At 40.3% G+C, this 12,039-nt stretch overlaps 1 protein-coding gene across 2 annotated transcripts in view; it reads left to right on the top strand.

Annotated features, from left to right (window-relative positions):
* Window positions 1-1,349: 1,349 nt before the first annotated feature.
* SEMA3D (semaphorin 3D) overlaps window positions 1,350-12,039 on the top strand; it is a 233,240-nt gene continuing 222,550 nt past the window's right edge. The window contains exon 1 of one of the 2 annotated variants that reach the window (XM_069586652.1): window positions 1,350-1,866. The gene's annotated coding sequence lies outside the window, so the exon portion shown is untranslated. The remainder of the gene's footprint in view (window positions 1,867-12,039) is intronic. The other variant, XM_069586653.1, reaches the window with a different exon arrangement.

Genomic DNA, 12,039 nt, shown 5'->3' on the forward strand with positions numbered 1-12,039 from the left:
TTGTTGTCATAGTGAGCTTGCAATTTGATCTGGGGGCAATGACCTAAACAACTAAAACAACATAAAAATATTTTAAAATGCAGCAAACATGTCAAGCATATGGTTAACTATAAAATGAGTGGTATGACACTGAATAGAAAGCATGAAGCAAAAAACATGGCTATATGTTGGAATAGTCTGTAAATTTTCCTGTATCCAAAGAGGAAAATTATGGGGTTGGTTGGTTGATGGTCAAAACCAAGGTTACAGTGATGGGGCAGTATGAGACACAGGAAAGAACCTTGGTTAGAGTTAGGAAACTTGAGTCCCTCCTAAGCTGGCTCTGCCACCAACCATCTGTAACTTAAAATGACTCATTTAGCTCTGGTGGCCCTCAGCTCCCTGAGCAGAGGAAGGCTGAATGAAGAGTCTCCTCCCCTAGACCAGTTCTTCCATTGTTGCCATTGTCTGCTCATTGCCCCCAAACCAACCTCCCCCCACCCTTGTCATTTGCCAAGGGAGCTCTGAGACCTTACAAGCTGTGCTCTTAAATCAAGCTGACAAATGCAGGACCCCGTGGCTGCTTTTTTTTTCAGAGGTTCCACCCCAAGTCGGTTTTATGTTTCAGACTAATAAGTGCAAGGTGTGTAACCACGGGCCTAGAGTTCCTATAATAGTCACGTTAGCCAATAAGACCCAAAGTTTCAGGGCTCATCATTTGCACAGCCCTTCTCCATGTCCTTGAGGTCAGCCTGATAACGAATTCATTTCTAAAATCTGTGGAATCAAATCATTACTATTTCTGTATTCGTTTTCTTAAAAAGGATCCCAAATCCTCCAAATCGTGTGAGTTCCAGGCTCCACAAAACATAGATTCAGCCTATTCCTCATGCACTTCCAAGTTTTCTATTGCGTGACCAAGGTGTGTACAAATCTACAAAGGGAAAGTAAGACAGGAGTAAGTGACATAACTCTGTTGGTCTGATATGAGGTAAAGAGGAAAAAGACTTCACTTTCTGTGTGTGTGTGTGTGTGTGTGTGTGTGTGTGTGTTGTTTTCCTTCTGCTTGGTGCCCACCCTTTATTGGTGGGCTGATTGCTGTCGCTCATCTTTCAAGGCCACTAACAGGAACAGTAGATCGTAATTTTACAGACTGGAACACAGGTACTCTTTTAAGAGTCCTAGAGTTTCTGAGACAAGGTTTGTCCTGTTTCTTCCGCAGGGAGTCTTTGGGGACTTCATGGTATACAATAAACAGGCCCTAAATTCACGGAGGCGAGGGCTCAAACATCAGAAGTTCCTTTACGTACACAGTGCCCTGACCGGAAAAACATCCCCCAGCGTGGCTGGGGCTACATTTAATCCACGCTGCTGACAGCCCGCGCGCCGACGGGGATGGACTTCTGCACGCTGGGGAGGACTGGCGTGCGCACTGAGAAGGGGGGGCCAAGGGCTAGGGGAGGAGATCGGAAGGGGAGAGGTAATCCCCGGCGTTTTCAGCATCCTCTTTTTAGAAAGACTGAGTCTCTCCCGGGACAGCTGCTGCGGTCACACCACAAACTTAAAAGCCGGCCTCCCGCCCCGAGAGTGCCTTTCCTCGCCACCCTCGCCTCCGCTCAGCTCCAGCTGGTGCCTGGCTCCGCGCCGCTCCGGCAGGGCGCTTGGGGGTCAGCAGCGCCCCCTGCCTCCCGGCCAGTCCTCAGCGGCCGCAGCCTCCTCGCTCCACCAGGGCCGCCCGCGGCTCGGCGGCTCAGCCAGCGCTGCGGCTCAGAGGAGGTCGCACCGGTGTCCCGGGTCGCCGCCTCGCTCGCGCACCGCCTGCATCCCCTTCCTCTCTTCCTGAAGAGACAGCGGGCACCGAGGGAGGGAGAGAAGAGGTCGCGGCAGGTAAGGCAGATTTCGGGTCACCTGCTGCTCCTGTGGGAGGGTTCGCAGGGGACCGGGGCGTTCAGTAGGGGGTGACTGGATTCGGGGGTGGCCGAGGGTCTGAAGTGAGGATGCCGAGTGGCTGGGAGGTACAGAACGTTATGGGACGGATAGAGCTCTCCGGAGCTGACAGGAGTGGGTGCGCCGGGGGCCAGACGGAGAATCCGGCGCTGAGGCGCGGACGGTTCGGGCGCGCGGCACAGGGACAGCGTGGCGGCGGACGCAGCCCCCACACTCGCCACCACCGCCGCAGTCTCCTCAGCCCGAGCCGGGCAAAAGTTTTCTTCCCGGACGCGCCCGGGAACTTCTCTCGTTCTCTCGTTCCCTCCGGGACGCTGGCGGCCGGGAGCGCTTCGGAACGTGCCCCCTGGCTCCGCCGGTTGCAGGTTCATCCGCAGGCGCGTCGGTGGGGACCGTCTGAGGAGGACTTGACCTGGGGCGGCTGCGCCCTCGCTCGCTGCTTTCCCGACGGGTCGGGGGAGGGGACGGGGAGACCGTGGCTGTTGTTTGTGTTGTGGTGCTTTTGGGGACCGATGGGCGACGCCTTATACTCTGTGAGGGAACCGTGACGCTCCTTCTGACGGGAGCTTGCATCTTCCCAGACTCGGAGGGCAAAGTTGGAAGCAGACACCAGCCTCAAAGCTGGCTGACTGGGATAAGCGGTTCTTGCCAAACGCATTCTTGAGGGAGCCGGGCATCCCCCGGTAGCCTCGGCTGTGCTCGCTCAGAAAAGGCCCGGATTTGACTCCTGCCAGGAGTTTAACCCGGCTGATTTAACCCCGCGGTGTGTTCCCCAACCCCTCCCCGCGCGCCCGGAGTTCATGCGCTAATGGCCCGCCCTGGAAGCGCCCGGGCAGTTTTCGGCATCAGCTGATTCTCCTTCCCTCACGACCTAGTTCAACCTCGTGGGCTGAGTTGATTTGCTTGCTTCCCGGCGCGCGGAGGGGACCTGACAGGAGAAGAAGGAGGCGCCGCGCTCCCGCGACCAGGCTGGACTCGAAGGGACTGGACCGGAGCCGCGCGCCCAGCAGCTGCGGCCGCTGAGGTCGCCAATTCTAAGTTACCGAGACTGAAGTTAAATAGGCGAACTTTCCGCTGTTTAGACCCGAGTGAAGCGGTAATGAAAGGCAAATGTCTCTATGAGGACTCTTCTTTCCCCACCAAAGCCCCTCCCATCCTTCCTTAGCCTGTCAGTGCCATTTGCCAGAGAAGGGGCGAGGGGACCGAAAAGTCAGATTTAGCCGGAATGATTCTCCTCCCGTCGGTGTGTGTTGAGGGGGGTGTCCCTAACGGATGAAAAGGGTTGAGGGCGAGGTACACTGGATAAAAACCCCCCTCCGCTGGGGCTGCTATTGTGTAACCATGGCAACCGTCGGGGCAAGAGCGGTCAGAGCCTTCCGGGTTCTGCACGTGGAAAGAAAAATGTGAAGGGTGGGGAAGGGAGAGAATCACATGTCATCACTCCTCTGTTGCCTTCGCTTCTCCTGCTGTTCTGAGCCAGGCAGCTAGGAGGATGAGCAGGAAAGGTCTGGGTTGGGTGTGAGCAGCCCCAGCCAGCAGTTACTTTAACTCTGTCCCGCCTCAGAATCACTGAGGCCTGTACTAGCAGCTAAAGCTGGCCAGAGAAGCTATCGCTGATAGGCTACGAAGTGATGGTTCAGGTCAGGGAGATGGGAAAAGGCCTTGGCCTCTGGAAGAGAAAAGGCCAGGAAGTACAGGAAGGTGATGTGGGAAGAGATAAGAATAGGGTCAAGAGGTAGCTGAGAGACAATAAAAGGGTACTGATCTGGACTGCCAACATTTCAAATGGAATTTGCCCGTTTATGAAGTGGAAAACTTGTGGAAAAGGGAAGGGACAAACACATTGCATCCTAGGTATTTTGTACATTATCACCATTAATATTCTCAACAGCAGTATGTTTCTTTCTTTCTTTTTTTTGTACGCACAGTTTTATTAGGCTTTATATTAGTTTCAGTCAGTAACCTATATTGTGTGACTGCCATTTTCTGAAACCTCAGCAAGGTCTCTTGCCCCTTGATACGGTTACTACGATCGGATTTTTTCTCCCTCACAGCCAGTAATTAAGGGTTAAAGTATTGCATTTAAGGGCTTCCCAAGTGTCGCTAGTGGTAAAGAACCCGCCTCCTAATGCGGGAATTGTGAGAGGAGGGTTCGATCCCTGCGTCTGGAAGATGCCTTGGAGGAGGGCGTGGCAACCCACTCCAGTATTCTTGTCTGAAGAATCCCCATGGACAGAGAAGCCTGGAGGGTTACAGTCCATAGGGTCGCAAAGAGTCTGACACACCGAAGCAACTTAGCACGCATTGCATTTAAACTGTAGGTAAAAAATGTGATGCTTTGGAAAGATGCTTCATTAAGCCATGAACTCGCCATGTTTAGTTTTTCTTTTTAAAGAAAAGAAAAAGAGTTAAAAATGTGGGGTGTCCCATTTTGGTTTTTTCAATTTTAAGAAAAATTATAATTCTTAAAAATGCTATTGGTGGTTAAGGGAGTAAACAAAGTAGTCACTTTCCTTTTAGAGATGAGAATAATGAGATGTGAAGGTGTTAGCTGCTCGGTTCAAATGTAAGCTAGTAAGAGATGGAGCTGAGACTGGAACTGTTTTACCTGGATGTAGGTCACCTTTTAAGAACTCAGGCAGCTTTCCATGACGCCACTTAAAGGACCTTTCTAAGATCAGTTAGATGCAGTATCTGTATATTATAAGTTACAAGGGAAAAACCCCAAGAATTTAAATGGGATTCAGGGTTGAAGATGGGTATAGGCCACAACAAGTATGTAGAACAGAAATCTTATGTACATGATATTAATAATTCATATTTACACAGGTCATTGTGCCTTATAGGGAATTATTTAATAATGTTTATATAGGAAAAACAGAATGAAAAGGAACATTTTATCAAATAGTAACCCCTTGGCTGTGTTGAGAAAATTCTGAGGTTAATGAAGTTTTCCTTAGTCTACTCACTGCTTTCATGACCTGATACCTACAAACTTACTTCATATTTTGGCACCACCATTTCACCTTTGTGTCTGTGGCCCATTTACTTGCAAGAAGTAATCATTTGACTCCTGATACCTTCCTGCTGACTCTCTGAGAGGGGAGATTAAGGAAAAATGCCTGGCTATGCAAAATGTTTTGAAATTTTCAGAGAACTATAACCAACACCAGTAGAAACTAAGGGTAAAAGGTAAAGAAATAATTATATCTTTTCTTTTGCCTTTTTGCAGACTTTGTATTTAGTCTTAGATAATTTGCTCTATAATTTTGCATGGGAAAATTATACACAAAGCTAAACAGTGTTTTCAATCTCCTTTGTGTGTGAAGGGAGCTGGTAAGGGTGGGAGTGGGAATTATTTTTGGTGTCAGGGAGGGTCTGGAATATAAACAATTACAAAGGCAGAGGAAGCACATGTACTGTTCCCAGTGACAGGCTAACACATTAAATATAGGTTTGAACTTGAGTCACCAGGCTGAATTACTCTCACATCTTTTCCAAAAGTAGGAAATATATTGTTTGGAGTTGGAGTTAAATTAAAACTATATGTTTCATGGTGCTCAGGCCTTATTCCTCTTATTGTGGTCTTTTTGCATTACATGGGTATTTGTTAACTATCAAAAGGTTTATCACAGACCTGAAATTATCTGAAAATGTCCTCTGGAATTGGCAGGTATCTCTATTGCCCTCTGTTTTCTGCTTGGACAGAGTTACTGGCTTAAGTCATCCCCATTTTTATTATTTAGAATATCAACTTATCAATTTCAAGGGGAAAACGTTCCAATTGGTGGTAATTTAATGAATATTAGTATGTCTTCAGATTGTTTGTTACAACTTCATTATGGAAAATAAATGTGACTGAACTTTACTGTTCTGTTTGGGAGACATAATTTGGTGATACATGTTTTTTGGATAGAATTCTTGTCAATTAATAAATGATTTATTTAATAAAGATGAGTAACCATAGCTCTGTTTGAAAAGCTATTCTTTTTATATGTACCTGGAGCTATATAGATAACCTAAGTAAAGTATTAATCAATAAATTCAAGACTTGATAACATATTCCTTGAAGGAAAAAGAAACATTCATATTTGTGAAATAAGTAGTAATAACAGTAATAATGACTGACCATGGGAAAAATTTGTTAATCCCACACCTTGTTACCTCAAAACTTAGTTAAAAAATACTTCTTTACTCTAGGAAATCTTGGCCAGAATTCCTTTTTATTTTTATATCTTCATCCTGCCTGTTAAGCTAATATTCTGAGTTTTTCAGTCATTTGTTTACTTAGAATTTTCTTTATAATTCCTAACTGGATCAAAAGGACCTGGAAGTTAGAATTTGTCTTCTCTAACTTTTTATAACTTTAGGTTAGCACAATGCTAAACATATTTAGATACTTAACAAATATTGAAATCTAATTAATTACCAAGCAGTTAATAGAACGATTTTGAGTCACTTTGTCCCCTATAAAAGGTTTTTGGTTTTATACTTTACTTTCTCTGAGATTTTAGAAAGGAGAGTTTTCTCTTTTATATGATTTTTAACCTTTCATAGAAAAAAAAGTTTGAGATGTGTAGTGTTTTATCATAATGCATAACATATAAGAGCAATGTAATGATCATATGAAATAGGGTTTATAAAAATACTTAGTAAAAGGTTGCATATTACAAAAAGTTATTTTATTTTTGAATTTATTATATTTTTTAGAAGGATCCAATTAAGAAATGAGAATCTGCATCATCTGTGTCCACCTTATTTCACCTTAACTTTAAGTTGTTGTTGCTGTTTAGTTACTAAGTTGTGTCTGACTCTTAGTGATCCTACGGACTGTAGTCTGCCAGGCTTCTCTGTCCATGGGATTTCCCAGGCAAGAACACTGGAGTGGGTTGCTGTTTCCTTCTCCAGGGCCCTTACTGACTCAGGGATTGAACCCACGTCTCCTGCCTTGGCAGGTGGATTCTTTACTGCTAAACCACCAGGGAAGCCCAAGAAATACAAAGCTAAAGCAAATTCACTGCAAACAAGAAATGCACTGATAAGAAACTGCAACACCTTGAAATTATTTTGAAATTTAAGTAATAATAATGAGGTATACTTAAATTATTAGACATTTACAAATATAAATTATTCAAGACAGTTAAATGTTTCAAAAAGTTGGAATATGTAATAAGATAAATTGTTCATATTTAAATTTTAAACGATTTTGGTGACTTTTAATTTATCATCATTAACATATGATCTTTTATCTCCATGTAAATAATAATGTTTAATTATTTCTAATAGTCATGAACCAGGATTTCTTTAACCAACCTTCCAATCTTTTGCTGGTAAATTTAGACAGTTTGCTCATTCTTTTGCCATGCTCAGTAAGCCACACGTATTACCCTCCTATAAAAATGTATAAAATAAGTAGAATTAAGTGATCAAGTATTCACAGAAGAGTTTGTGTTTCTCTGAATCTGTTATCCATTTAAATATATGGGGTCTTCTGCTTCAGAAATTAGAAATGACGTACTTTATGTCCCTTGTTTCTTCTATGGGGCATTTAACATAATACTATAACTTCAACATGTTATGTTGTAACTTCAACATCTCAAGTATGTTCTAGTAAATCATAGGAAAATGGGAACACTTGGTGCATTTTTCTAATGAAATAGAATTAAGCATTATTAAATGGGGCCGTAACTACTAAGAACAAAGTCAAGTAAAACAAGTCTAGATTACTGAGCAGAAGAAATATACTATTATTACTTTCAGGGAAAATAAAGTTGTATAGATATAGAGAGGTGATATTATTACTCTACCATCAGATAAATGTCTAATTTATTTTCCTGTATTAATTATGCACTTTTTTAATTATAGTATTGTATTTGGTCCAGAAATATATAGCTGGTCCAGAATCTATATAGCTGGTACCTAGTAACTAAGTTAAATATATGTAGTTTCAAGTATATTAGATTAGCAGAAATTAGACTAATACAATTTCTCAGTAGAAATATTATCTGGAGTTATGTTAGTGAAGAGACAGAGAAATAGTATAGTCTAAGTCTTTAACATCAACATGTGTGAACTGCATAAAATCAATGTCCAGACAAAAAGTACCCTCTTAAGTTAAATAGTCCTATAGAAACCTTTAAGACACATTATATTGACAGCTGAACCTATGCCTAATGACTTCCTAATCTCAAATTATACCTAAATAATTGTTTTCTTTGATGGAATGTATAAAATCAGTGTGAGGCTTTTACTTCTTTTTTGTTTTCTTTCCTTCTAAAGCCCAGTCCATGAATATGACATTCAGGCATTTCTTGCATTTTGGTATTTGCTATTGTTGCTTTCAGATAAATATTTGCTGTTTATATCTGAAATAATTGTTCTATGAAAGAAAGAAATGTGTTCTAAGATAAAAAATGAATTTTATTTTTTTTTTACTTGGAGGAGCACTCTCAATTTTGAAATGTGACACTTCATTTCAAAGAACTATTTGGAACCCTCAAAATTCTCAGTTTACTTACAGTGCTGAAAACAAGGTCAGTAGAAGTTGACAGTAATTTGCGTTTTCTTATTGAAATGGGGTATACATCTAAAAGAACTTTTATTTTTATATTAATGATTTTTGTTACAGACACACATTCATATCATTACTGAAAAATCAGTAAATAAGATAAGCATAAAGTAAGAAAATGTAATAAAAAGTTATCCATAAATCTGCTACACATAAATATATATGTTAATTCTTAGGTTAAACATGAAATTTATTTTTAAAATAAATGTTATATGTGACAGCTAGGGCCTAGATCTCATTTTCTAGCGTTACTGTCCCATAAAAGGAACCAGGGATTCTCAGAGAAATGACTGATTCTAGGACTGGGGCAGGAAATGTATGTGAGCCTGGATCATCTGGTGCCAAAAAATAAACAAGTGTCCCAAACACACATACTCTCACCATACCAAATATGCACGATGATAGGGGTATGTCAAAGAGATCTAGGAACCAGCTGAAAAAGTTCCCAATGGCCAACAGTAGAATAATTTGAGCAAAAACAAAAAACTATTATTGATTATAACCCAAGGTATAAAATACGTATCCATGGGGCATGCTAATATAAATGAATGATGAATAAATAAAGAAGAGACAAATATTCCACCCAGTAGAACTTCAAATAGTTTATGCAGGTATCTGACCCTCAAGGATGGGGAACATATAACTCCTTACTTCTGAAATGAGCTGTGTGTGGTTACTTCCTCCAAAGAGTACTCAGCATGGAAAGGAAGGGAAAGAGTACTTTACAGTAAATAAGGTGAGCAGAGACCATATCAAGGTCAACCTCAACAGTCCTAAAGCATATTGGTAGTATGTGCCTTTGATATGAAGGATGAAAGGAATACTCCCCCTTTCAACCTCTCCATTATATGTTCTATAACCCCAATAAAACTATGAGAAAAACATCAGACAAATTCCGAAAGAGGGGCAGTCTGCAATATATTTGACCAGCACTCCTCAAACCGGTCAAGATCATAAAAAAACCAAAGTAACTCTGAGAAACTGTTATAAGCAAGAAGTCAGAGAGACACGAACTAAATGTAACGTGGTGTTCTGGGTGAGACCCACAGAAAGAAAAAGAACATTAGATAAACACTAAGAAAATCAGAATAGACTTGGATTTTAGTTAATAACAAAATGTCAATATTGATTTTATTCATTATAACCAATGTCCATTCTATCTATCGTAGATGTAAAAATAATAGGGAAAACTGGATGTGGGTTCTAAGGAAACTTTCTGTACAAACTTTCTCAGTTTTTGTGCATCTAAAACCATTCTGAAAAATAACATCTATTTGTAAAAATTATACTTGAAAGCATATAGATTGACCATGGTGAGAAACTATATAAAAGGTGAACCATTCTCTGGTCAGAAAGGTTAATGTTGTTCAATTAAATGCTTACTTTATTCCCCTAGTTCAAGGTGGAACTATTCCACTGTTTTTTTCCTATTGATGCTAAATATAATAGATCTCATCATAATAAATGCATATTTTGAATGAAGTGTTCTTGTAATTACTTATTTTTCTAAATAAAATGTATTACCTGGATTAATAAAAAATTTTATATCACCATTGTGATCAGATGTCGTGCAAAGAAAGCTATGTATCAGTCATGTTCCATAAATCAGCCTTAAATATTAAAAGAGAAGGCACACTTTTTTCACACTTTCAGTTCAGTTCAGTTCAGTCGCTCAGTCATGTCCAATTCTTTGCGACCCCATGAATCGCAGCACGCCAGGCCTCCCTGTCCATCACCAACTCACACTTTAGTCTTTGCTATTTTATTGATATTGACAAGATCCATTTTCTGTGCCAGATGTCTTTAGTTCTACATGATGATTGTGCTTTCAAATTCTTGCCAAAATGGCTCAATGACTATGTTCTTGTTTCTCTTCTTTGAATCTCAAGGACATCTACTACATTAAATATGTTAAAGATTATTCCATATCAAATGTTATAGGTATAATACACATATCATTGCTTATTTTAAAAATTAAAAAGTTACCTAAGGAGGCTTTTATATCCCTTCAAATTCCTAGAAATTGAGACTCATATATGTTCCAGAAATGTAGATATGTGTTGCCATTTCCATTTTTATCTGTGTGTGTTTTCAATTCTTTCCCTCACTTTACATATATACTTTCTATTATAAAATTCACATTATTCCTTCTATTCTCTGTGTTACAAATGGTTGCATATGTTTTGAAAGTCCAAGGATTTTTTTTTCCCTTTTAGTAAGTTTTCTTGCTTATGTGCTTAGTCACTCAGTCATGTCTTGACTCTTTATGACCTCATGGACTATAGGCCCCCAGGCTTCTCTGTCCATGGGATATTCCAGGCAAGAATACTGGAGTGGGTTGCTGTTTTCTGCTCCTGAGGATCTTCCCAACCCAAAGATCAAACCTGTGTCTCCTGCATTGGCAGGCTAATTCTTTACCACTGTGCCACCTGGGAAATCTCTTGCTTATAGTTGGACCAAAAGTCCTGTCATTTCACCTTTATACATGCTAATGTCTTATTTTTTTATCATATTTATAATTATTTAATAATTACCTGACTGTGCTTTGTAGTCAACTTTCTGTTGAATTTGTGCTCTACTGTGACAGTGGTTGAAAAGTTTAAACATGCTTTTTTTATTTGTCTTGTTTTTAGTTTGTATGAGTCATAGTACACAAAGAAACACATTTCAAGAAGTTGTTTGGGAAAAATCATGGAATCCAGTCCCAGAATATGTGGCTAAAGAGCCTTTTTTTTTTTTTTTGGTGATACCCCCCTGAACTTCCAGAGATTCAGGGACAATGTCTGAAAAAGACCCAGGTCAAATATGACTAGTGTGTTCTGGGCTTCATTGGAATCTTAGGTACAAGGTTTTGATTTTTGTTACATGGAAGGATTGAATGCAATTTTTTAAACGAGAGATCCTGCCTATGGTAATTCAACTCATTCAGAAATAAGAATGCAGAAATACAAATTCTGACCAAAACCTTTAGAAATGGTTTGCATAATTTGCATAGTAGAGATGTGAAATTTATGCTTTTGCGTGGACTATCATTGGCTCTTTTTTTACTTCCTATCAATGTATTTTCAAGTAATTGATGACTTATGAATACATAATTATAACTAGGGTACTATTTTCCAAAAATCTTTTCAGATGAAAATAATCATCTCAAATCTCATCAATTGTGAGGTCTGACTCTCCTTATCAGAAGACAGGTTTTTAAAACAGTTGTGAAATTGTATACTTACTAACTTTATCCTTCACGTATATTCTGATTCAAAATTCACTCTTTTGGCCACACTAGCCTCTGTCATAGCTTCAAATATTTCCTTATCGTGATCGAATTGAGGTGTTAGGTTGCTTTCCAAGCAGTTTGGTAGAAGGTTGAAGTAGCCAGACTGTTCTATCTGTAAAAGTATTTGCATGATGAAATAGTGTAAGGTGAGTTATGTATATTTATAAAATGGGAAATTAGTATAAGTCAAGAAATTATTGTATCAACTTATGAAGACTTTTATCACCTGTAAAGCAGCTGTTCAAAAGCATTTGTACTGGATATACAGATG

The sequence above is a fragment of the Ovis canadensis genome, chromosome 4 (assembly GCF_042477335.2).
Source record: "Ovis canadensis isolate MfBH-ARS-UI-01 breed Bighorn chromosome 4, ARS-UI_OviCan_v2, whole genome shotgun sequence".
NCBI classification, from domain to species: Eukaryota; Metazoa; Chordata; class Mammalia; order Artiodactyla; family Bovidae; genus Ovis; species Ovis canadensis.